This window comes from Mustela putorius, unplaced genomic scaffold (genome assembly GCF_011764305.1).
Source record: "Mustela putorius furo isolate JIRA1106 unplaced genomic scaffold, ASM1176430v1.1 tig00000827_pilon_pilon_pilon, whole genome shotgun sequence".
NCBI lineage: Eukaryota > Metazoa > Chordata > Mammalia > Carnivora > Mustelidae > Mustela > Mustela putorius.
The window spans coordinates 3,330,565-3,358,480 of NW_025421489.1; the positions used below are offsets into that span (position 1 = coordinate 3,330,565).

At 41.8% G+C, this 27,916-nt stretch overlaps 1 long non-coding RNA gene across 1 annotated transcript in view; it reads left to right on the forward strand.

Moving 5' to 3' along the window:
• Positions 1-8,157: 8,157 nt before the first annotated feature.
• Positions 8,158-27,916, forward strand: part of LOC123393339 — a 73,004-nt gene continuing 53,245 nt past the window's right edge. Inside the window, exon 1 of the long non-coding RNA XR_006608104.1 lies at positions 8,158-8,651. This is a non-coding gene — a long non-coding RNA (uncharacterized LOC123393339). The remainder of the gene's footprint in view (positions 8,652-27,916) is intronic.

Genomic DNA, 27,916 nt, shown 5'->3' on the forward strand with positions numbered 1-27,916 from the left:
TTGCCTTGCACGAAATCTTAATTCTCAACAAGGTCTACATACTTCATGTTGATATGCATTTTTTACATTTAATTTACACTTTGTTAATTTAACATGATTTTATAAACTTGTTTTTAAAAGCTAATAAATAAATAAATAAATAAGACACACGGTTGACCCTTGGACAAGGTATGCTTGCGTTGTGTGGGTCCCCTAATACACGAACTTTGTACTGTATAGTCTATGTTTTTTCTCTTCCTTAGGATTTCCTTAATAACATTTTCTTTTCTCTAGCTTCCTATACTGTAAGAATACAGTTGATAATACAAGTAACATACAAAATATGTGCTAACTGACTTTATGCTATAGGTAAGGCTTTCATCCAACAGCAGGCTATTAGTTTAAATTTGGGGGGAGTCAAAAGTTATATGCAGATTTTTGACTGCATGGGGGGTCAGCACCCCCAACCCCACATTGTTCAAGGGTCAACTGTATTCTGTACTGTAGAACAAGCATGTAAGGAGCCAAGAGAGAGACTACATGCAAAACTGCTAACCTAGATTTTCACGGTGTAACATGAGAGGTATTAGAATTTTATTCATTAGAAATTAATACTCATTTTCCCATATAAAAAAATCAAACTATACTATCATTTTTTAACACTCAGCAATGAATTAAATAGGCTTTCCCCAAGACATCTGGGAACCTAAATTCCACACCTAACACTGTCCCTATGAGAAAAACATTTCCAAACAACCTACTTACGAAAGCCATTCCAAACAAAATGTGTTTGTAAGCTAGGCAAAAAATTATGTGTATACCAGTTGTCTGAAAAGCTAAAAGTTACTTCCTCTCTATTCTTCATTGTTAGGACAGTTTGGGTTTCTATCCTTGAATTGGAACCACCACCGACCCCACCTCCGTGCCCCCAACAACCCTGCTCCCCCAAAACCACAGTCTCTCCTTTAGAGTTGCTTTGGCTGCATCTTTCACAGTTAAAAGAAAATGGATTTCTCACGGCTATAGTTCATGGTTGTTGGCCCCATTTTTGCTGTTGTGGTAACTTTTCCTGGCTCCAGAAAAGCCACTCTAAACTAACATAAATTGGACAAGGTCACAGAGAGTGCTAAGAACAGAACTGGTAACCTATAAGCCCTAAATCCAAGGCTCTCTTTCTATTTCTAGAGCAAAAAATGGGCACAAGGTAACATTTCTCTCTGTTAAAGCAAAACCATTATGAACACTTCGGACTGAAAAGACTGCCTGTTAAGTCAACTTTATAAGTTGCTCTGAGCTCAAGACTGCTCTGAGCTAGTAGGAATTATAAGCTGTAGAGTTTAGTGTGGTAATTTTACAGAAATGTAATAGTGTGCCCAACTTTACCACACAAGCACTATATCTGCTCATAACATCCTGGTAGAACCCATAAAAACATCCTATCAGTTCAGCCAACAATGCATTAAACAGGGACAGCCTATTATTATGCAATTAAGGAGTGTTATTTAGCACAGGCTGTTCCCAGCCCTTGGATAGCTTTACAGGGATCCTTTTATTTAATTATTATTTTTTCATGTAGTGTCTCATTGGTTAATTGATATGGCTTCATAACTCCTCCTCAGGACAACCAGTGAGAATAGCCATGTTAAGGGATGCTTGGGTGGCTCAGTCAGTTAAGCATCTGCCTTTGGCTCAGGTCATGATCCCAGGGTCCTGGGATCCAGCCCCACATCCTACTCCTTGCTCAGAAGGGAGCCTGCTTCTCCCTCTGCCTGCTGTTCCTTCTGCCTGTGCTCCCTCTCCCTGTCTGTCTGTCTGACAAATAAATAAATAAAATCTTAAAAAAAAAAAAATAAGAATGGTCATGTTAAGACAAGCAAGAAGAAAACCCAGTAGCAAGAGACAAGAAAAAGAAAAGGAGTAAAAATCCGACCTGCGTGATCAACTAGGTGATGTATAAAGTTCCTCCCAGTTTCCTCTCACATTCCTGTTCTTAAACCTGACTTCAGTAGGTGACTCCATTAAGACAGAATGTTCCAGCAACAGCTCTGTTTTCCAATTCGGCCCTGATCTCCACTTTTGAGTCCTGGAATGCCACTCTTTCTGGCCTCCCAGTGACACTGCCATTAAGAAATACAGTGTGGAACCTCCACATTGGCTGCACCAACTTGCATTCCCACCAACAGTGTAAGAGGGTTCCCCTTTCTCCACATCCTCTCCAACACATGTTGTTTCCTGTTTTGTTAATTTTGGCCATTCTAACTGGTGTAAGGTGATATCTCAATGTGGTTTTAATTTGAATCTACCTGAGGGCTAATGATGATGAACATTTTTTCATGTGTCTGATAGCCATTTGTATGTCTTGAGTGGAGAAGTGTCTGTTCATATCTTCTTCCCATTTTTTGATATGTTTGCCTGTTTCGTGTGTGTTGAGTTTGAGGAGTTCATTATAGATCCTGGATATCAACCTTTTGTCTGTACTGTCATTTGCAAATATCTTCTCCCATTCCATGGGTTGCCTCTTTGTTTTGACTGTTTCCTTTGCTGTGCAGAAGCTTTTGATTTTGATGAAGTCCCAAAAGTTTGTTTTCGCTTTTGTTTCCTTTGCCTTTGGAGACATATCTTGAAAGAAGTTGCTGTGGCTGATATCGAAGAGATTACTGCCTATGTTTTTGGAGAACAGTGTGGAGATTCCTCAAGAAATTAAAAATAGAACTTCCCTATGACCCTGCAATTGCACTCCTGGGTATTTACCCCAAAGATACAGATGTCGTGAAAAGAAGGGCCATCTGTACCCCAATGTTTATAGCAGCAATGGCCACAGTCGCCAAACTATGGAAAGAACCAAGATGCCCTTCAACGGACAAATGGATAAGGAAGATGTGGTCCATATACACTATGGAGTATTATGCCTCCATCAGAAAGGATGAATACCCAACTTTTGTAGCAACATGGACGGGACTGGAAGAGATTATGCTGAGTGAAATAAGTCAAGCAGAGAGAGTCAATTATCATATGGTTTCACTTATTTGTGGAGCATAACAAATATCATGGAGGACAAGGGGTGTTAGAGAGGAGAAGGGAGCTGGGGTAAATTGGAAGGGGAGGTGAATCATGAGAGACTATGGACTCTGAAAAACAATCTGAGGGGTTTGAAGTGGCGGGGGTGTGGGAGGTTGGGGTACCAGGTGGTGGGTATTATAGAGGGCACGGATTGCATGGAACACTGGGTGTGGTGAAAAAATAATGAATACTGTTTTTCTGAAAATAAATTAAAAAAAAAAAAGAAATACAATGTGATCCCTTAGGGAAAGAAGACCCTTGCCCCATATAGGAAGGACTTGCATGGACAGCATGATAAAATGTGATATGTCACCCCAAGGATGGACCTTACCCCAGCATCCTTCCAGAAGCCCCAGGTCAGAAGGTATTTGTGGAAATGATTAGGCCATATCTTGGAGAGATAACTGCATTTTATTTCCTAATTATTTCTAGCAGCAGATGTAAACAACCCCTGGGACTCCTTCAAGGTCATTTCCAAATGTAACAGCTGAGGATCCTGGCAGAATTCTGCCTCTGACCACAATCTTGGTCAAAGGAGAGACTAAAAGGCCAAGAGACCATAGATGACACCGTAAGAATAATGTCTTATACTAATTAAGCATGTACTGCATGCCAGATGCACAGAGAAACACAAAATGTAGCTTGAATAGGAGATATGGTATTTATAGTCACAAGAGCTAAAAGGGAAATTAGTGCAAGAAAGGATGGAACATTAGAGGGGTATAATCGTAAATTTGGGTAGCAAAGAGAAGCCCTATGGAGAAGAGGAATTTAAAGAAATATTTGAAGGGGAGCGCCTGGGTGGCTCAGTGAGTTAAGCAACTGATTCTTGGTTTCAGCTGAGGTCATGATTGGGGGATTTTGAAGTCAAGCTCTAGGAAGGGCTCTGTGCTGAGATGGAGCCTGCTTAAAGATTCTCTCTCTGTCTCTCTCCTCCGTCTCCTACCCCACGGGGCTGCTCTTGTGTTCTCTCCCATTCTGTCTCCAAAAAAAAAAAAAAAAGGATTTGAAGGAAGTGAAAGAGTACAAAGCAGGAGTTTAGGAGAGAGCATTTCAGATAATTGATAGAACAAGTCTGAAGTTTCTTAGGAGACAGGGTATGTGGTATGTCACAGGAAGAGGAAGGCAGGAAGTACATTGGATATCAGTATGCAGAAACACAGTGATTGCGGGGCAGCAGGAGAAGTCAGAAGGGCTAGAAGGGGCTAGATCATTTTCTTTACTAAAAGAAATGGGAAGGTCTCGATGAAACCTAAGAGTAAGGTGGGAATATGTAAAATGTAAGCAGAGGATAGTGTGACCTGACTTTGGTGCTGGTAATTTTGCTCTGGCTGTGTGCTTACCCTACACTCTGGGGTGGGGCAAGAATGGAAGCAGAGAAAGAAGTAAGGAGACCACTGCAATAATCCAGATGAGAAATGGTAGAAGCTTTATCGAGGCTGGTAGCAAGGCACGTGGTGAGAGCCGGTCAGATTTGGAATATACTCTGAAGGCACGGCAGAGAGATTTGTGGATGCATTAAATGCTAGCTGGAAAAGAAGGAGCCAAGGGGGACTCCGAAGCTTCTGGCCCAAGCCACCAGGAAAATGGAGCTGCCACTAGCTGAGAGGATGAGTAAGGGCCAGAACTAGGCTTAGAGAAAGGGCATTTCAGGGTCCCATCTACCCAGAAAGTGATACGCAATGAGTACAGCATTTTACATCTAGAATCTTTACAAGGACACGGCTCTCATATCCAGAATTCTAATTCTACCTAAGTGACACCCCCCCTCTTTCACTCCATCATTATATACTCACTTATTCATCATTCATTCATTCCTTTATTCAAACGTTTACCGAGCATTTATTGTGTGCCAGACAATATGCTTTGTCTTGGACATGCAGCAAGTAAGAAAATATACTTCGTTCCTTTCCCTATGAAACTTAAAACCTAAAGCAAAGCAATAAACAAACAATGATGGAAACATCTGTATCTATAGACGAACCAAAACAAAAATTTGATAACAAATAAACAAAGGTGCTGGGCACTTAAGTCATTGCCCGTGGTTGCAGAACTGGGGAGGGACGGGGCTAGAACTTCAGTGCAAGCTGTCTCTCTCCAGAGCCCACACAGTTATATTACTGGAGCCATAAAACACCAGCCAGTGCTGTTCACTGGAGACAGAACACAGCAGTCAAAGAGAATCAGAACTTGACCTAAAGTCCTGCACAGGGGCTGTTAGGGACTGTCACAGAATCTTTTCCAAGCCAGAGTGCTCTCATCTCCAAGACAAGCTACGTAAAGACCGATGATCTCTGAAACCCCTTCTGGCTCTGAAACCACGACCCTATGATGCACAGTGGGAAATGTAGGAAAGTAGACGTGGAAAGCACCCAGTCAAAACTTGACTCCCTCCATGGTTTTGCCTGGATCTAGACCTGTGTGTGAGGCTGGAAGTCATGGATCCCTGACGAAGTCCTGTCCTGTGAAGGACCTGGAAAAGCACCAGGATCAGGGAGAGGAGGAGGTGAGCAGGTGAGCAGGTGGGAAATTTAATCCTTCACCTTCTAGGCCCCAATTTTCTCATCTGCAGAAACAAGGCTAGGTGCTTTCTAAGTTTAGTAATCCAGGACCTCACACTCCCGTAACCTCAGCATCTCTGTACCCTAACTACATTTCCAAAATAAGTCCTGCCCTTTGGAATGTGCTCCTTATCAAATCTGCAAGTTTCATTCAAAGAGTCATTAGATCTAACACTGTAATTCTAATAATAATTCAAGTCACATAACCACCACAGAAGAAACATTTCAGTGTTTGGCTAAAGAATCCCAAAGTTCAGCTACCTTTTTTAAGTATTTATTTATATTTACTTCTAAAATACAATTTTTAATCATCGTACATTGTCCACAATCACAATACTCTTCCTAGAACTCTGATAATGTCTTAAAACATCTTCAAAATACCTAATAATGGAAAATATGGGTTATTTTCTATTTATTAAATACAAATCGTTTGTCAGTGTTGGTATACTAAATTAATGACATCAACCACAGAATACAATGCCTAAAAATAGCACACCTTACACTGACATATTCTGATTTTAAATGCCTAATTACATCAATTAAGTAAAATAATCTTGTTTCATAAGTAGAGAAAATTAAGTTTATAAAAATTCTAGAATGGTCCCTACTTACACAGCACTAAGAGGTTCCAATAACTAATCCAGGATTACCACATATAAACTCTTGACTCAAACCACCAAATTATTATTACTATTGACAAATATTGGTTTTAAAAAAGTAAGTAATACAGTTGTACACATAATTAAAAAATATGAAGTTTTAGTTTCTGGTAAAAGTAATACAATTAAATTTATGGGGACAAAACCCTTATCATTCACCTGGGAATTTACCACCTTCTACCTGTGTAATGAGTTCAATTCTTAAGCCAAGGAGAGTCTGTGTATGTGTTTAATCTACACTGCTTAAGATCTATGTATAATTATTTTAATCAAGTTTAAATCAAATATGGTTAAAATACACAAGTAGAAATTTGCACATTAAATAGCAAAATATTATAAGATGTTTGAAAAAATTATTTTGGTAATTCTAAAGAATGCTTTCATCAACCTGTTCCACTACCCTAGACACATCCCAATCACCATATTATCAACGCATCCACATGAACACGGCATCATGATCTTAATATTTACCATAACACAGTAATTAATAGAGCCTTGTTCTAAAAAAGTTAATCGATATCCACAGAGACGTATGTATTTCAGAGAGAGAGCACTGAGTTGGGTGCTGCAAATTTCCACTGGGTTATCATGGAAGACAAAAGCTGTTTGTTAAAGAATATATACTTCCAAATGTTCACAAGCCCTATCTTTTTTTTTCCCCCCTCTGGCCTCTCCAGATCCCTTGATTTCTTTCCCTTTCAACTCATTCTTTCTCCTTTGATGTTTCCCCAATACATTAGCCTCACAACCCTTATATAGGTTTACTTTCCAAGGCTTTAGTTACCCACAGAGGTTTGGTCAAAAGGTCAGTGGTACCCTAATGCCTCATCACAATGACTTCATCTCATTGGGGAGGTATTTTGTCATCTCACATCATCACAAGAAGGGGGAGTACAGTACAGTAAGATATTCTGAGAGAGACCACATTCACATAATTATTGCAGTATATTGATATAAGTATTCTATTTGTCATTGTTAATCTCTTACTTGTGTAATTTACAAATCAAGCTTTATCATAAGTATGTATGTGCAGGAAAAAACACAGTATATATATAGGGTTCAGTACTATCTCCAAAGTTTCAGACATCTACTGGGGGTCTGGGAAGTGTCCCCTTCCCTTCCCATAAGGGGAGACTACTATACAGCATGGTTAACTTTAAGACACTTGTCACTATAAATAATTTATCCCTTCATCCATTCATTTAACAGACTTTATCGATGACCTACTATGTGCTTGGCACAGTATTGGCCTCTGAGCATCAAACATGAAGGACAGTGCCCCTGCCTTCAGGGAGGATAAAATATAGCAGACGCTGGGCTCCACACTCAATGAGCCCGGAGTGAGTCACTGTGGTGAATACCAGGTAGCACCTGCCCTTTCCTGTAGGACATGTATTTTTCCCATCTTCTTTCCGGATCATGCTCTTACAAACCGTGAGCTCCCTGAGTACTGGTCATTTCTATGGCCCTGGCATCTAACACAATGCCTGGCACACACTGGGTCTCATAAAGTGCTTTGCACGAATGAATGAATGAATGAATCTGAGTAAATGAAATGGGGTAATCAGGATGCATCGTGAATGACTTTTTTAAAAGATGGGATTTAATTAACCATCTCCTTCTTCCTCCAAAATGGATCTACCCTTGGTCCCAGAAATTGGGTAGGATCCTGGTTTGCTAGGCACAGACAGTGCTACTTTAGAAGAAGATGTCTCCGTCGCCTTCCCAGAAGGATCGCATCACATTTTGCACAAAATTCCCTTAGAGCCCTCCCCAGGTGAGACGAGGTGGACGAGCCGGCCCGCGGCGCCCCCGCCTGCCCCCTGCGGGGCTCTGCTCCGAGCGAGGTGCGCGGCTTCCATGAACTTTTTTTTTTCCCCATTAGAAGTTTGGTCAGTTAAAGGATAGAACCTCCTCCGGGAGTCCGGTTAGAGATGGAAGCCGGAAAGAGCTGAACGTGCCCGGAGAACGAGTGCGCAGAAAGCTAGGGTCTCGGGCAACCCCGGCGGCGCCGGGCCTTCGCGGCGGCGGGGAAGACCCTGCAGACTCTGGGGATTCGAGGCGGCGTAGAGGGGGAGCAGCCGGAGGCGGGTGCTCCCAGCGCACTGGCCCTCGGAGAAGCCGCCCAATTACGAGCACTCGCCACCGAGGCTCCCGAGACGCCCAGCAGCAAGGGCAGCGACCTGAAGCTTCACCCCCCTCCTTCCTCGACCCGGGTCTCCTCCGTCGAGGCTAGCGCGTCTCAGAGGACCCCAAACCTCGCGCTCCCAGCTCTGGGTCCGGACTCGCCGGCGTCCCCACCCTCCAGCGTCGCCGCCTGGCGCCGGCTTCTCGCTCCTCTTGCCCTCGTCGTCCCGCGTCCGGAAGCGCGATGGCCTCACCGCAGCCCCGGGTAAGAAGCCACGCAATATCCTAGTCGCACGGTTTGCAACCTCTGACAAACCCCCGGCTCGCCACTCCAGGGGGGCACACCAAGGTCACCAGAATAGGCGTGACTACCTCCACCTTCACCCCCACCCCCCTCCCTTTCGGAGATCTCCAGGGTCGGGTTCCTCCAGCGTCTCTCACCCCAGCTGGAGTCTCTTCCTCGGGCACCCCTCACCCCATCGGGATCCCTCCCTGCCTCTGCCCTTCCGGGGTCCTCACCCCCTTTGGTAACGCTCACTTTCTCTCCCGGGCGACACTGCCTCGTCGTAAGTCTGCCCTCCGTATCCTCCGCGAACGAGGGGAGGAGATGTGCCTCCCACTCGCTCAAGGGGAGCGGCGGGGAAAGCGACGCAAACTTCTGCTGCACTTACTTCGGGCCGAGGCTGCCGCCCCCTCGCCTCGCCTCTCTCTCCCACAGGCAGCTGCTCGGCGGCGACCTGGAGCCACTGCGCTCGCATTCCCCACACCGGCGCAGCTGCGAAATGCGCAGGACCGGGGGCGGGGGTTGGGGTGGGGGTCTCTCCCCGGCGAGCGCGCCCAGGGCGGGAGTCCCGGGGCCGACGTCCGGCCGCCGCGCTCGGCTGCGAGCTGTGCAGCCGCCGCCTCCAGCAGCCCGGGGAGGCTGCGCACGGCGCGGCGCGCCCGCTCCTCCGCCGGGTCGTTTCTGTCCGAGTTGCAGTTTTCAGTGCATGCCAGGACTGCAGCACCCTCTCCGTCCTCCCCCGGAAACGACTTTCAATTCACCTGGAGGCTCGCGATGCTCCCCCGCGGGCGGGCAGCGTGACAGCGGGTGCAGAGGAGAGGGAGGAGCGCGGGAGCGGCGCCTGCCCGAGTGCGCCTCCAGCTTCCTAGGCGAGGAGCGCGCAACCCTCTCCAGCCGCTCTCCTCGGGACTGCAGTCCTGACGTCACCCCCCCCACCCCGCGGAGGAGCGGCTCGGAGGGTGGGGTGCCGGGAGCGAGGACGCGGGAGTGTGAGCGGGAGTGTGATTGCGTGTGTGTGCACGCGCGCGTGTGCCTCGCGAGGCTGGGGACTGGTCGGAACCGCAGCTGGATGTGCGACGAGTCAGAAAACCGAGCTCCCTGCAAACAGGCGCCGAGGGGCTGCTGTGAACAGCCGGGGGCGCTCGCTTCCTAGTTGGGGCGAGGATACTACCCCCGGCGAGTTTGAAGGCGACCAGAGGGAACGGATTAACGCGATAGGGACCTTGGGAGAGCGGGAGTTGGGCTCTCTCTTTCCCCAAAGTTGCAGGATGCGCTGGACGCCTTTAAAACGCTGCGCTGGAGATTGAGGAGGAAGACAGGAGTAAACCTTGTGGGAGGGTTGCTTTTCACCTCCTATAGGAAGAAGGCGGGTGGGAATGGAAGAGCCCTCTTGGGGTCTTCCATTCCGCCGAGAGGCCCTAGGAGGGGGCCCGCTTTGGTCCGCCAAGGGTGTCTGTCGCCTACTCGGAGCAGGCATCCAACCTGCCGCCGCTGTGTACTTAGAAGTTGCTGCAAAGGGATCAAGGGGCCGGGACTTACCCACCTAATTCCCCGCCCTGCGTCAGCCTGGGGGACTTTCCGCCCCAGCTGGACGAAGGCACCCGGAACCAGAGAAAGGGGTCAAGACCCAGAATGGGCTGCAGAGGCGCGATACCCTTCCCTCGGGTTCTAGGTCTCAGGCTGCGATGGTCAGAACTCTGCGCAGAGTCCCTAGAGACCATCAGTGTTACAAAGGCCCACAGTTGGAGTCTTTGCCACACTCCAGATCCTTACTCTTAAGAGACCTAAGTAGCCGCCCAACTTTCCTCGTTCTCTGAAGTTCTCCTGGGGACCAAAAATGGGAGACAGTTTCTGCGAAGAACTCAATGAGGGATCTTCGAGAGGTTCTGAGATGGCTAAGTTGTCCCTGACGCGTTTGTCCCTTAGCGGCGACCCAGTCATCTTTGGGGCGGGGTGCCTGGCTCCGTGCGCCTGCAGGACCCTGCACCGCTCTGCACCGCTCCGCTGTACCCTGCTGGGAGTGCCCGCCGCCTGCCGCCTCCCGGCTGGAGCCAAATGTGCAGTGCGCTCCCTTCGAGGCCGGATCCGCTGTCAGCAGCGAAACGTCAGGTGCGCACTGCAGTGACAGCAGCAGACCCTAGCAATTTTGCCCGCGTTGAGTGGCACTGATTTTTAACGCGAGCGTCTTCCTTCTTGAACGCTGATTTCTGATATGCCTCGTATTCATTAAAATACTTGGTTAAAACGGAAAGGGTGAGGTGTGGGAAGTGAAAAGTAAACAGCATGAAAAAAAAAAAAAGATCCCCTGTCCACAAATACTTTCTAACTTCAGATTCTTAAGGTTACTAAAAGTCGGCTCAGCCCTACTTGAAGTAGTAGAAAGTTTCATTGCATTCTTGAATCTCAAATGGAAGCTTAACAGAATAGAAGAACGTATGGGATCTTGGGCCACTGCCTTAGATTTAAAAGTCTCGGGAATTCCCACATTTGAAAATTAGAATTCTAGCTAATCAGACAATATATGGATACTCTTAACTGTGAGTCAGATTCAACAAATAGAATAATTAAAATAACTAAAGAAGCAGCATGTTCCTAATTAAAAAAACAGGAAGTTTTCAGAGAAGGACATAGGGTATCAGTTTCCAGGTCCTCTTGAAATGGTCCTTTATTTTTAATATATAAGTTGGAAAACACTCTGTCATCACAAAGCAATTACATAACTAGATCCTAATTATGCATGTTTCAGAAACAGCGATTCCTCAGTAGGAATGACAGTTCCTGAAAATGTTAATTCAGATTAACAGTGTGGGAATGAGCAAGGCATTGACAAAGAAATGGTTTGAAAACAAGATTTTGAAGTGGCAGCTAACCTGCTAGGTATGAACCTTCCAAGTTGGGGCACAATTTTGCTTCCTAATGTTCCCTGTCAACAGCTAATTAGTAATGCTATCTTTGCAGGTATGACAGCTGGCTGGCATAGGCAAGGTAAGTAATGGCTATTTAATGTGGCAGGCCTAAGTACTCCTTCCTTGATTTCCTATTATATTCTGTTCACAGCTCCAGGAGAACTTTTTTTCACATTCTAATGTGATTGGTTGTTTGCAGGTCTGTCTCCCTTCTAGATTTAAAATAGCCTTCAGAGCAGGAATTTTGCCTTTCTTTCCACAGGACCCAGGACAGTGCCTGGAAAATGATAGGCACTTAGTAAATACATGTTGACTGAATTAACTGCTTTTTAAGGAGTCTAAAATAACTACAAGTTAAAATCTGTGTGTTCCAAACTGTCTCATGCCATCTATGTGAAACAAAATGTATACAGTATATATATGTGTGTCATATATATATATATATGTATCATATATATATATATGAAATAAAAAGGGGAGGAAAAAAATCATTTCTCAAGAGGATAAGTGGCTGAGTTGGAGTTTAAATTGTCCAGAGAAATATCCCTTATCCTATAATCTTATCCCTTGAGAATCCTTTCATGCTTGTGAATTGACATTTATTTATGTATTTTAAGTTTGATGTTTGGAGCACAGAAGCACTATCCAAAGTGCATTACAAGTATTTTCCCACTGGTCAGAAAGCAGCAAATCATTTCAGTTGGGTCTATGCATTTCTGATTCGTTAAGAGGTGTTAGTTCAGCTCGCCCTGGACTTTGCCCTAATCAGTGTGAGACAGCTCATGTGGGTCCCAGACACTGCCAATATGGCCCAATAGGCTGCCGGCCAGTGCTTCTGCGACCATGCTCTCTAACACAGAACACCTGTGGCCAGGCAGTTCAATCAACAGACACAGTCCAGGGACCAGGTGGAAAATTACGTACGTGTACACACCAGTCCATAGCTACCACAGAGTCAGAATATCGTGTTTACAAATAAGGAACAGCTCTGCTGGGAGTCAGGGTGGGGGTTTTTCAAAGGAGGCACTTTAAAAATATAACAGTAGCTTTTTACCGCACACTCTGTAGCCATTAAAGCCTCTAAACCAAACCCTTTAGCAAATAAATGTTGGCAAAACTGTGGAGACTCATAATTCTGTTTTACCGGAAGCCATCTCTTGAGCAAAACAAGTTCTGTGATTCAACTTCTTATTTTCTGCAACAACAACCAAAAAAAGGGGGGGGGGGGAAGGAAGGAAGAAAGAGGGGAGAAAAAGGGACAAGAATGAAGATTAAAATTATTTCATATAGGAAAACAGTATGGAGGTTGAGGTTAAAAAGTTCAAAATAGAATTACCTAAAGACCCACCAATTGCCTCTACTGGGTATTCACCCAAAGAATAAAAAGAGCTAATTCAAAGGGATACGTGCATCCCTATGTTTACTGCAGCATTGTTTACAAGATAGGAAAGTAGCCCAAATATCCACTGATTGATGAATGGATAAAGAAGATGTAGTACGTACACACACACACACACACACACACAGTGGAATGTTACTCAACCATAAAAAGAGAATGAAAACTTGCCACCTGCAATGACATGGATGGCACTAGAGAGTATAATGTTGAGCAAAATAAGTCAGAGAAAGACAAATAGCATATGATTTCACTCATATGTGGAATTTAAAAAATGAACTAGCAAAGGGGGGGGGGGAGTAAGAGAAAGAGACAAACCAAGAAACAGACTCTTCATTATAGAGAAGCTGATAGTTAACAAAGGGGTGGTGGTGGGGGTGAAGCAGGTGATGGGGATTAAGGAGGGCACGTGTCCTGATGAGCACAGGGTGTTGTATGAGGTGTTGAGTCACTATATTGTACACCTGAAACTAATAGAACACTGTATTTTAACTAACTGGGATAGAAATAAAAGCCTAAAAAAAAAAAAGAAAAATGAAAAAAATTTATTTCACATAGGGCTTACCTAAAACAACAATTAACACATTTATCTTGTGAGGTACCTGGATGGCTCAGTAGGTTTAACTGTCTGCCTTCAACTCAGGTCATGATCCCAGGGTCCTGGGATTGAGTCCCCCACATTGGACTCGACTCAGCAGTGTCTGTTTGTCCCTCTCCCTCAACACCTAACCCCCCCCCACTCCTGTGCTCCTTCTCTCTCTCTCTCAAATAGTCTTTAAAATAAAAACCACATATATCTTGTATATATTTATTCTATGCATTTATTAAGAGAGATTATGGTCAAAATAATTTTAACAAATCTGTCCAATTATGTAAATACTACATTTTTTAAAAAGAATAAAAAGAACCCAAAATAGCTCACACTAAAGAAAACATCAAAAATTGTAAACATTTGTTTTTAGAACATAGTAAAATCGCTATAAAACACTGGAATTTTCCTGTAACTTCCCTCAGGTCTTGGATTTGCTCTTAATATTTTATGCCTCATGATATATTGATAGCTTTGTATTTGAACTATATAGTTTTTATAGTACCTTCTAATTCTGATAGAGTTAACCTCAAAGACAAAATCTAAGTGGCTGATTTATTTTAAGAAGTTAAAGTTATAAGTGATTTCAAATTTCAAATTTGACAAATGTCATAACCAAAACAAGGAGTTGGCATTATATATTTATAAATAGTGCTCTTTTTTGTTTGTCTGTTTGTTTTTTTGGTTGAGCAACTGCCTTCAGCCCAGGTCATGATCCTGGAGTCCCGGGATTGAGTACTGTGTGGGGCTCAGCAGGAGGTCTGCTTCTCCCTCTGACCTTCATCATCTCATACTTGCTCTCTCTCATTCTCTCTCTCTCTCAAATAAATAAGTAAATAAATATCTTTATAAAGAGTACTCTTGAAGTACCATTACAGATTAACAATAATTTTGTGATTAAAAATTGGATTAGGGTGGTGTTTTAAAATATTTTAAAATGGTATTTTAAAATATTACAACATTTAACTTATACATGTGTTTATATGTTATTGTTATGCCCCAATAATGGGTTTGTGATTAAAGGAGCGAGACTGATACAAAGTGAAGGTCAAGCGAAGCTTTATTTCGCACCAAGCATCAAGAATCTAACTGAATGTTCGGGGCCGCACCTCTTACAAGAGAGGGTGACCCTTCTCTGTTTCAGAGTCTAGCTTTTAAGGGCAAAGGCCATGCGGTTGGGCCTGGCCACACACAGATGACCAATGAGATTGTAACTCACACAGGAAACTTCATACTGATGCTAGGTGACCAATTGAGTACAATTTACCCTAGTAGACATTTGACACAGCCTATTACACCTTGATTAGGATTGGCGCCAAAAAGGGTTCCCAAAGTTGGGGCCCATACTCCTTGGTAACGAGGGAGACAGTATGCATCCCCCACTGATCAGATGTCTCCACCTGGCCTGACCCACCTTTGTATCTGGGCTTTGTTACCTGGAGCTGGTTTCTGGAACTTGTCTCCAAGTAAATCCCCTGGGGGAAGGGGAGCAGGGACAGTTTCTAAATAGGTCCTTACAGTTAAATGCTACTTTACCGTAGCTTTTCTTTCTTTCTTTCTTTTTTTAAATTTTATTTATTTATTTATTTATTTATTAACACATAATGTATTATTTGCTTCAGGGGTGCAGGTCTGTGAATTATCAGTCTTACACAATTCACCACACTCATCATAGCCCATACCCTCCCCAATGTCCATCCCTGGCCACCCTGTTCTGCACCACCCTCCAACGCCCACCCTGCCCCAGCAACCCTCAGTCTGTTTCCTGAGATTAGGAGTTTCTTATGGTTTGTCTCCCTCCCTGGTCCCATCTTGCTTCATTTTTTTCCCTTCCTGCCCCCCACGGTCCCCTGCCCTGCCTCTCAAATTCCTCATATCAGGGAGACCATATGATAATTGTCTTTCTCTAATTGACTTATTTTGCTCAGCATAATACCCTCTAGTTCCATCCACATCATTGCAAGTGGCACAGTATTCCATTGTATATGTACACCACATCTTCTTTATCCATTCATCTGTTGATAGATATCTAGGCTCTTTCCATAGTTTGGCTCTTGTGGACTTTGCTGCTATAAACATTGGGGTATATGTGCCCCTTCGGATCACTACATTTGTATCTTTAGGGTAAATACCCACTAGTACAATTGCTGGGTCGTAGGGTGGCTCTATTTTCAACTTTCTGAGGAACCTCCACACTGTTTTCCAGAGTGGCTGCACCAGCTTGCATTCCCACTAACAATGTAGGAGGGTTCCCCTTTCTCCACATCCTAGCCAACAACATGTTGTTTCCTGACTTGTTAATTTTAGCTATTCTGACTGGTGAGAGGTGGTATTTCATTGTGGTTTTGATTTGTAGTTCCCTGATGCCGAGTGATATTGAGCACTTCTTCCTGTTTCTGTTGGCCATCTGGATGTCATCTTTGCAGAAATGTCTGTTCATGTCTTCTACTCATTTCTTGATTGGATTATTTGTTCTCTGGGTGTTGAGTTTGCTAAGTTCTTTATACATTTTGGATACTAGCCCTTTATCTGATATGTCATTTGCAAATATCTTCTCCCATTCTGTTGGTTATCTTTTGGTTTTGTTGACTATTTCCTTTGCTGTGCAAAAGCTTTTGATCTTGATAAAGTTCCAGTAGTTCATTTTTGCCCTTACTTCCCTTGCCTTTGGCCAAGTTTCTAGGAAGAAGTTGCTGCGGCTGAGATCAAAGAGGTTGCTGCCTCTGTTCTCCTCAAGGATTTTGATGGATTCCTATCTCATTTTGAGGTCTTTCATCCATTTTGAGTCTATTTTTTTGTATGGTGTAAGGAAATCGCCCAGTTTCATTCTTCTGCGTGTGGCTGTCCAGTTTTCTCAACATCATTTGTTGAAGAGACTGTCTTTTTTTCCTTGGACGTTCTTTCCTGCTTTGTCAAAGATTAGTTGACTATAGAGTTGAGGGTCCATTTCTGGGCTCTCTATTCTGTGCCATTGATCTATGTGTCTGTTTTTGTGCCAGTACCATGCTGTCTTAATGATAACAGCTTTGTAATAGAGCTTGAAGTCTGGAATTGTGATGCCACCACTTTGGTTTTCTTTTTCAACATTCCTCTGGCTATTTGGGGTCTTTTCTGGTTACATATAAATTTTAGGATCATTTGTTCCATTTCCTTGAAAAAATTTGATAGTTATTTTGATAGGAATTGCATTAAATGTGTAGATTGCTTTAGGTAGCATAGACATTTTCACAATATTTGTTCTTCCAATCCATGAAGCATGGAACATTTTTCCACTTCTTTGTGTCTTCCTCAATTTCTTTCATGAGGACTTCATAGTTTCCTGAGTACAGATTCTTTGCCTCTTTGGTTAGGTTTATTCCTAGATATCTTATGGTTTGGGGTGCAATTATAAATGGGATCAACTTCTTAATTTCTCTTTATTCTGTCTTGCTGTTGGTGTATACAAATGCAACTGATTTATGTGCCTTGATGTTATATCCTGACACTTTACTGAATTCCTGTATCAGTTCTAGCAATTTTGAGGTGAAGTCTTTTGGGTTTTCCACATAAAATATATCATCTGCAGAGTGAGAGTTTGACTTCTTTGCTGATTCATATGCCTTTTATTTCTTTTTGTTGTCTGATTGCTGAGCCTAGGACTTCTAGTGCTATGTTGAATAGCAGTGGTGGTAGTGGACAGCCCTGCTGTGTTCCTGACCTTAGAGGAAAAGCTTTCAATTTTTCCCTGTTGAGGATGATATTCACTGTGAGTTTTTCACAGATGGCTTTTATGATAATGAGGTATGTACCCTCTATCCCAACACTGTAAAGATTTTTGAATAAGAAAGGATGCTGTACTTTGTCAGATGTTTTTTTCAGCATCTATTGAGAGTATCATATGGTTCTTGTTCTTTCTTTTATTAATGTATTGTATCACATTGATTGATTTCTGGATGTTGAACCAACCTTGCAGCCCAGGAATAAATCCCGTTTGGTCATGGTGAATACTCCTTTTAATGTACTGTTGGATCCTATTGGCTAATATTTTGGTGAGAGTTTTTATATCCATGTTCACCAAGGATATTGGTCTGTAATTCTTCTTTTTGATGGGGTCTTTGTCTGGTTTTGGGATCAAAGTAATACTGGCCTTGTAAAATGAGTTTGGAAGTTTTTCTTTCCATTTGTATTTTTTGGAACAGTTTCAGGAGAATAGGTATTAATTTCCTTTAAATGTTTGGTAGAATTCCCCTGGGAAGCCATCTGGCACTGGGCTCTTGTTTGTTGGGAGATTCTTGATGTCTGCTTGAATCTCCTCACTGGTTATGGTCTGTTCAGGTGTTTTTTTTCTTCCTGGTTCAATTTTGGTAGGTTATATGTCTCTAGGGATGCATCCATTTCTTCCAGATTGTGAAATTTGCTGACGTATAGTTGCTTATAATGGGTTCTTTTTTTTTTTTAAGATTTTATTTATTTATTTGACAGACAGAGATGACAAGTATGCAGAGAGGCAGGCAGAGAGAGAAGGAAGCAGGCTCCCCACCGAGCAGAGAGCCTGACGGGGTCTTGATCCCAGGACTCTGGGATCATGACCTGAGACGAAGGCAGAGGCTTCGTCTGAACCATTCAGGTGCCCCTTATAACAGGTTCTTAAATTGTTTGTATTTCTTTGGTGTTGGTTGTGATCTCTCCTCTTTCATTCATGATTTTATTAATTTGGGTCCTTTCTCTTTTCTTTTTGATAACTCAGGCCAGGGCTTTATCAATCTTATTAATTCTTTCAAAGAACCAATTCCTAGTTCCGTTGACCTGTTCTATTGTTCTTTTGGTTTCTGTTTCATTGATTTCTGATCTCATCTTTATTATTTCTCTTCTCCTTCTGGGTTTAGTCTTTCTTTGCTGTTCTTTCTCCAGCTCCTTTAGGTGTAGGGTTAGGTTGTGTACTTGAGACCTTTCTTATTTCTTGAGAAAGACTTGTGTTGCTATATACTTTCCTCTCAGGACAGCCTTTGCTGTGTCCCAAAGATTTTGAACAGTTGTGCTTTCATTTTCATTTGTTTCCATGAATGTCTTAATTCTTCTTTAATTTCCTGGTTGAGCCATTCATTGTTTAGTAGGATGCTCTTTAGTATCCGTGTATTTGAGTTCTTTCCGACTTTCCTTTTGTGGTTGAGTTCTAGTTTCAAAGCAGATATATTCATATCTGAAAATATGCAGGGAATGATCCCAATCTTTGGTACCAGTAGAAACCTGATTTGTGACCCAGGATGTGATCTATTCTGGAGAATGTTCTACTTGCACTAGAAAAGAATGTGTATTCTGTTGCTTTGGGATGAAAATATCTGAATATATCTGAAGATATATTCATCTGAATATATCTGTGATGTCCTTCTGGTCAAGTGTGTCATTTAAAGCCTTTATTTCCTTGTTGATCTTTGTTTAGATGATCTGTCCATTTCAGTGAGGGGGCTGTTAAAGTCTCCTACTATTATTGTGCTATTGTTGATGTGTTTCTTTCATTTTGCTATTAATTGGTTTATATAATTGGCTGCTCCTTGTTAGGGGCATAGATATTTAAAATTGTTAGATCTTGTTGGACAGACCCTTTAAGTATGATATAGTGTCCTTCCTCGTCTCTTATTGTAGTCATTGGCTTAAAATCTAATTTATCTGATATAAGGATTGCCACCCCAGCTATTCTTTGATGTCCATTAACATGGTAAATTGTTTTCCACCCCCTCACTTTCAATCTGGAGGTGTCTTTGGGTCTGAAATGAGTTTCTTACAGACAGCATATCAATGGGTCTTGTTTTTTGGTTTTTTTTTTTTTTTTATCCATTCTGATACCCTGTGTCTTTTGATTGGGGCATTTAGCCCATTTACATTCAGGATAACTACTGAAATATATGAATTTAGTGCCATTATATTGCCTGTAAGGTGACTGTTACTGTATATTGTCTCTGTTCCTTTCTGGTCTGTTACTTTTAGGCTCCCTCTTTGCTTAGAGGACCCCTTTCAATATTTCCTGTAGGGCTGGTTTGGCATTTGCAAATTCTTTTAGTTTTTATTTAACCTGGAAACTTTTTATCTCTCCTACTTTCCAATGACAGCCTAGCGGGATATAGTATTCTTGGCTGCATATTTTTCTTGTTTAGTCCTCTGAATATATCATGCCTGTCCTTTCTGGCCTGCCAGATCTCTGTGGATAGGTCTCCTGCCAATCTAATATTTCTACCATTGTATGTTACATACCTCTTGTCCCGAGCTGCTTTCAGGATTTTCGCTTTGTCACTGAGAACTTTAAGTTTTACTATTAGATAATGGGGTGTTGACCTATTTTTACTGATTTTGAGGGGGGTCCTCTGTACCTCCTGGATTTTTATGCTTGTTCCCTTTGCCAAATCAGGGAAATTCTCTGCTATAATTTGCTCCAATATACCTTCTGCTCCTCTCTCTCTTTCTTCTTCTTCTTCTGGGATCCCAATTATTCTAATATTGTTTCATCTTATGGTATCACTTATCTCTCGAATTCTCCCCTCATGATCCAGTAGTTGTTTATCTCTCTTTTTCTCAGCTTTTTTTCTCCATCATTTGGTCTTCTATATCACTAATTGTCTCTTTTGTCTCATTTATCCTAGCAGTAAGAGCCTCCATTTTTTATTTTATCTCATTAATAGCTTTTTAAAATTTCAACTTGGTTAGATTTTAGTTCTTCTATTTTTCCCAGAAAGGGATTTTATCTCTCCAGAAAGGGATTCTCTAGTATCTTCCATGGTTTTTTTTGAGCCCAGCTACCATCTTCAATCATCATTCTGAACTCTAGATCTGACATCTTACTAATGTCCATATTGATTAGGTCCCTAGCCATTGGTACTGCCTCCTGCTCTTTTTTTTTTTTTTTTTTGAGGTGTTTTCCTACCTTGTCATTTTATCCAGATAAGAATAGATGAATGAATGAGAGAACAAAATACTAAAAGGGTAGCAATGACCCCAGAAAAATATACACTAACCAAATCAGAAGAGACCCTAAACTAGGGGGTAAGGGGGAAGAAGAAAGGAGGTGAAAAAACAAATATATATATATATATATATATATATATATACACACACACACACTGGTGAATAGAACAAAGTCACACACTTTATTTTGAGTGTATTTTGGTCTGTTAGAAGAAACTGCCTCCCAAAATTTTGAAGAAAGAAAAACTTACATGTATACAAAAATAAGGGTAAACACAATGAAGGGATATAAGATGATTGTAATGATGAAAATTTAAAAAGACCCTAAAAAGGAATTGATAAAAGTTCGTTGAAAAAAGAAAATAAAAAGGAAAGAATGTGATCAGGCTGGTTTTCATGTGATTTCCTGTGAGTTATGCTGGATCTAGCATAACTAGACATTTTAAAAAATGAAAAAAATGGGCTCAGAGCCCAAACATTTGTACCTGGGCAAGTAGGGGAGGATTGAATTTATAAGAGCCAATTAGAACTTCTTAAGGGGCGTCAGGAAATCTTGTTAAGTGGATGTGGTTACGGTGTTTTGATTCTCCTTGAATTGTGTGGAGGAGCTCCAGTCTGAAGTCTGAAAGTACACTTGCTTCAAAGCTTCGGTCCTTCTAGAGCACTTATTTCTTTAACCCCATTTTGGGCCTGGTCTCCTCCTACTTTGGCACAGAGTAGTTTTATTTATTGTGGGGTTTTTTGTTTTGTTTTGTTTTTCATTTAGATTGTCTAATGCAAGCAGTTAGAACTTAGGTACCTCTGGGCAGAGCTCTTATCTGCCTACGTGTTTATAGAGCATTCTGTACACTTAGGGTACTTTATAAATAATAATAACAGTAATCACCCTCTATACAAAATTAGAATGTTAATATATTCAACCAGTCTAGTATGCTGATTTGCTCTAGTGCTTCATAATTATCTCATGAAACCAATGGTATAATGGGCACTACATTATACAATCTTCCAAAAATATGTTCCTATATATTCTGGCAGAGAGATGCACCTGTGGTTTTCCTCCACCCACCTCTAAGATTCAGAAATGGCAGGGTGATACTTAAGTTGTATTCATGCTGCAAACTATTCAGTGTAATCTCCTTTTCAGCCTTTTCCTCTCCAAAAGCCAGCCAGCATTAAGTGTGGCTAAGATATATGTGTCCTAAAGGAGTAACTTGAATAAGGAGATGGGAATGTATAATTTGCCCCACATAAAGGACCGCATGAGAATTACAGATTGCTACACTCACTTATTGCAGGAAATCTAGGGCCTTGGGTCATTCCTCTAAGCTTTAGCCATTGGTAACTACCAACGGCACAGCTGTAAGCTGCTTGATGTTTTGCTGTCTGATTAAATAGCAACCAGGAAATTAGTCTGATTTTGTTATAAAAACAGTGAACTGCCTCGGGACGCCTGGGTGGCTCAGTTGGTTGGACGACTGCCTTCGGCTCAGGTCATGATCCTGGATTCCTGGGATCGAGTCCCACATCGGGCTCCCAGCTCCATGGGGAGTCTGCTTCTCTCTCTGACCTTCTCCTCACTCATGCTCTCTCTCACTGTCTCTCTCTCAAATAAATAAACAAAATATTAAAAAAAAAAAACAAAACAGTGAACTGCCTCGCATTTTCTTTCTTTGTAAAAATTTTATTTATTTATTTGAGAGAACACACTTGAGCAGGGGGGAGGGGCAGAGAAGCAGACTCCCCCACTGAGCAGGGACTGGATCCCAGGACTCTGGGATCATGACCTGAGCCAAAGGCAGACACTTAAGCAACTGAGCCACCCAGGCACCCTGCCTTGCATTTTCAAACTCAGAGGAGAAGAGCGAAAAAATTGCAGAAAATGCAGTTGATAAATACCTCTTGCTTTATAATAAGCATTACTGATCTCTTCCTGCAATAAACTTACCAGGTTGAGGTTACCAAGTTAGTCCTACAGCTTCCATCTTAGGTAGACAGGTTACATGACCAAAATACCCACGGCATTTGAAAAGCTATACTGTTGAAAGAGCAGTGCTACATAAAATTGAAAACCTCACACCATTCTACTACCTAAGAAGAGGGAGCTCCCTGCCTTGCTTGCTTTTTTGCCCAGGGGTTTTCTTCTAGTGCAGTAATGTTATTTTAATGTGCCAGAATGGGAACCCTGGCCAGAGACTTCTACCATCAAAAATTCCAGTGTCTCAGGCTGTATTTTTAGTCTTCTGAATTAATTGGATATAGCACCCTATAGTAAAAACCCCTTTGACACTGACGCAGAAATCCCTAAGGCATAGTTCCCAGAAAGAGCTGCTGGCTGGCCACAGAGCTGAGAGGCTTCATCTGGCAAAGCCCCCGAAATCTGCACTCAACAATTCTGGCTCTCCGCATTCTCTCCAGCAGAGCAAAACTCATTGATTTTACAGTACATGGAGCTGACTTTGGAAGATGTTATCATTTGAAACAGTATCCAATCCACCAAAATAATCATTAGGTGTGTAAGTTTTCACTTGCAGCTACTTCAAAAAAAGAAACTTTTTTCTTTTAATAATGAAAAGCTGTCCTGACCTAATCCTCAAACTTGTGTGCGAAGGACCATGGCCGGTGAGAAATGCAAGTCAAAATGCCTTCCGGAACATTCCCATTAAAATGATTAAAAGTAGCAACAGCTCCTGAAGTTTTAAACTGTATATATTCTTAGTTAAAACACCGTGGAAGGATATATGCTACTCAGTGCTAGGAAGGAAAAAGATATATATGCCAGCAAAATATTTATAGCGGCAAAGATAGGTGGGTTTAAGGTGAAACACATTCCAGCTTGCATTTCAACTTGCATCCCAGAGGTCGACTTACAAGACAGGTGTAGAAACAGAAATTACTCTGGATATTTTGAGAAAGCAATGACTCAGTGTCCGGAATTAGGGTCTCACAAAATCATTGGAGGATCTTGAGGAAAAAGTTCTCACCAGAAATGGCATGCAGAAAATAACAGAACCGAACTTCCTGGCTGGCCATGACCTCTGAGGCTGCCCGGGCTCACGGGCCACCTCCTTGGACATGTTTCTAGAAAAGTTAGTGCTTGGCTCTCAGGGCTTTTCCCTCGCATGGTTTCTTCTTGTTGTTGTAGGATTTCAGAAGTTCCCCGGGGGTGGGGGGGAGTTCAGGCAGCAGAGTCATTGTTAACATCGCTGTTATAATTGAAGGCATTACTGGTAGTCTTGGGGAACAAATAAGCAAGTAGGCTTTGAGAGAACAGTACATTTCTTTATGGGTGTCTTGGCTTTTTTAAAAAGCCTCTTGGCTTAAAAAAAATTTTTTTTATATAGCTTTAAGTGGATGTAGTCTAAAAATACATATTCTGTTTGTCCAGACCACCGTAAGAGTAGAGACTTAATAAGGGTACACACACACACATAGCATTTATATAATCCCACCCCCACACTCTATGACAAGACTTTGATTCTCCACCTAAAGAGCACTCCATGCATGGTCCTGAGGTGTTGAGGAGTCCAGCTCTGGGCCAAAATCCTATGTGGGATCTTTACAGGCCAACCAGAGGAGATTACAAAGGCTCTGCGCAGCAGGCCCCACGCTGCCCTCTCCACAGCCGACTCAGGGCCCAGCCACGGCATTATAGTTTGCCTGGGGGAGCTGCCCACTAAGACTGAGGGCCCCCGAGGCCAGCCATGCCCATCCTCAGACCAGTACTCCCAGCACAAGCACCTCCATGTAGAAGCTTCCTTATGGGGACCCTGACTAAGGCACTTTTCTCAACTCTGAGTCAGTACTTTTCCATTCCTGGTCAGTCCTCCCCTTCCCCTTCCTCCCCCACAGGTGCATAAAAATGCAGCCGCCTTTTGTTCAGGGCTCCTCAGCACTGAACCCAGCTTCCCCCCACCTCCAATCAGCAGGTCCTGACCCTAGAGGCTGCAATTATTTCTAAGCCTCTAAAAGGTTCTTTCATGAAAGCTACTCTCAGCTACCTTGGGGAGCATGGGGTTTCCCTCTTCTCTGGTTCCTGGGTGGTCCAGGGGACCAGGGAAGTGTCCTCTGAACCAATGTTGATGGTGCTGGAGCCACCGTCTAGGGGTGGGAGATCTGCCATGCTGCCACAGTGAAAACAGCTAGTGCTCTCTTGTGCCAATGACATTCATAGTCCTCCTTCTGCTGTGTTTCCTGTGAAGGAAAAGTCCCCCTCCACCACCCTGTGTATATATATCTCATTACTGAGGCTCCTAGCAGAGCTTCTTTGTGTGCTTGGGGACTTGGAGAGGGTGCCATGAAATGCCTCATTCATTCTTACTAGAATTCTCTCCAAGTCGCTGACATAAAGGGACATGAGCGACAGTATCATCTGAGTGACAGACATTTACGGTTCTCAAAATGACCCCTTCCTTGCTACAGCCCAGCTCCACTAGACCTCTCCTCTCTCTGAGAATGGGTTGAGTCTACGTATGAGCTCCTTCTTGGCCATTAGTGGTTGCTACTATTCATCAACTCACTCGTTTGTCATCCCGGCACCTGGAGCTGAAGAGGCTGGAAAGCTACAAACTTCATTTCCCACAGTTCCTCTACCTAAGCTTTAGGATTCAAGGTAGGGCTCCCTGATAGATACATTCTCCCAAGATTTGCATGTCCGCTCATGGGCTAACTGCTTTATGAGCCCCTGTCTCCATTGCCTGTAGGACTCCCTGGAAAGCAATGAAGATCGGGCAAAGGGACATGGGTTGTTCCTTCTTAGATTTTTGGTGAAAACCCTCCACATCTTTTAGGCTCTGCTTTGTTCTTGTATGTTGTCTTTCTGTCACCTGTATACACATTTTTGGAAGTGGAGATGGATGTACACCCTGCTTTAAAATGCAGGTTTTTCTTGTCTGGAGGACTAACACAAGGGTTCCCATACTTCTAATGTAGGCAGTTTCTTTTAAAACACAAGCAAAGGTCCAATTATTTTATGTTGATTATTTTTAGTATTTGGCCTATATATGGGACATATGTCACGTCTGGCTTCCCAACACTTTCCAACACCTTTCTAATTTCGGGAAATGTTCCACTTTGTGAGTTTCACCTTTTCAAGATTAAACATGTGGATGTCTCACTTGTTCAACCTCCTTTGCAGCTAGAGTACAGGCAGGTAACTGGGTGCCAGTGGTGTGTTACTCCCCTGGGAGACTTCATTCCAGAAGTGGGCACATGAGAAACCACCTCCGTGCAAAGCATTCATTTTACTGGAGAGAGTGATGACAAAGCCTTTTGCTTTTAGCAGAAGCTGTGATTGCAAGGCAGAGTCTTTACGAGTGGGATCCCAGCTGGCAAGAGGAACAGTTGGAGCCAAGTTAAGTTGCAGGCAACTTTGCAAAGTCAGGAATCTAGTGCAGTGGTAACAATGGCCCTAGTTCTCCTCTAGCTCATTCTACCGTGTGGCTTATAAGTGTTAGCGGAATGTTAGCCAGGACCTTGTTGTTCTCCGCTGGGATTATGTGGAACCTGTAGATCAATTTGAAGTGAATTGATACCTCATCAGTTTTAAGTCTTCCAACACATGGGCACAATGTTTCTCTCCTTTTACTTAAATCTCCCTAAAATTCTTCTTAGCGTGGTTTGTAGTCTTGAACTTTGCTTGTCAGACTCATCCCAAATATTTCATAATTTTGGTACTGCTGTAATGATATTTTTAAAATTTCAGTTCCTGATAGCTCATTGCTAATACACAGAAGCACACTGACTTTCATATGTGGGTGTTGTATCCTGCAACTTTTCTAAGTTATTATTAGTTCTAGTAACTTTTTTGCACATTTCCCTCAAACTTTCCCCATAGACAACCATGTCATGTGTTTTACTTCTTCCTTTTTAATCTCAATGCCTTTTTTTTTTTTTTTCCTGGCCTGGTTTCACTGGCTATAAACTCCACAAGATGATCTACAAAAGTGGTAAGGTTGCACATCATTGCCTTGTTTCTTAGGGGGAAAGCATTCAGTTTGATTTCATTTGCTAGTTTGGTTAAGAATTTCATTATCTATGTCCTCTAGGTATATTGATTTGTATTTTTTTTCTTGTTGTATACTTGTCTGGTTTTAGTACAAGGGCATGTCATCCACATAGAATGAGATGGAAAGTACGCCTTATACTTCAGCTTTCTGGAAGAGTTCATATAGAATTGGTATTATTTTTTCCCCCAAAAGTTTAATAACATTTACCAATGAAAATAGGTTTTTTCTTTTTAGGGAATATCTTAACTATACATTCAAGTACTTTGATAGATATAAGACTATTCAGGTTATCTGAATTCTTCTTGAGTGAGAGCTTTAGTGCTTTGTGTATTTCAAAGGATTTGTTCATTTCTTCAAAGTTGTCAAATTTATTGGCATAAAGTTCTTCATAATATTTATTACCCACTTATTATCTGTAAAATTTATCATTACATTTCCTCTTTTATTCCTGATACTGGTAACTTGTGTCTTCTCTATTTTGTCTCTAATAAATAAGGTTACCAATTTTATTTGTTTTCATAAAAAATAAATAAATAGTAAATAAACAGTTTTTATTTATTATTGGTTTCACTGATTTTTTTCTATTGTTTCTTTATTTTCTATTCTAATCTTTAATCATGCCCTATCTTCTGTTTACTTTGGGTTTAATTTGCTCTTTTTCTAGTTTCTTAAAGTGGAAACTGAAGTCAATGATTTGAGAAATTTTTTATCTAATAATATAGACATTTATTTATTTATTAATAATAAATATTATAAGTAATATTTATTATTATCACCCTCTAATAACTGCTTGAAAAGCATCTCACATAGTTTGATATTTTCTGTTTTCACTTTCATTCAGTACAAAATACTGTATAATTTCTTTTTGATCTCTTAATTAAATACAATTAACCCGTAGATTATTTAGAAGTATGTTATTGATTTCTAACTTAATTCCACTGTGGTCTAAGAACTTGAGACCATTTTATGGTCCAAAACTCAATCTATCTTGGCAAATATTCCACACATGTTTGAAAGGAATGTGTATGCTATTGCTCTTAAAGTTATCTATAAATATCAATTAGGTCAGGTTGATTTATAGTATTATATATGTTCTGTATCCTTATAGATGTTCTATATCCTTATATATGTTCTATATCATTACTAACATTTTGTCTATTTATCTTATCAGCTAGATTTAATTCTCTGATTCCATTTGTGGATTTGTCTCTTCCTCCATGCAGTTCTGTAAGTTTTTTGATGTATTTTGAAACTTTTCTACTAGGTACATCTTCTTGATAAATTGAAGTCTTTATCCTTGTGAAATTATCATTTATCCAACATAATATTCTTTGTTCTGGGTCATCTCTGTTTGTTATTAATAAACCATTCCAGTTGTCTTTATATTAGTTTTAGCATGGTATATCCTTTTCCAT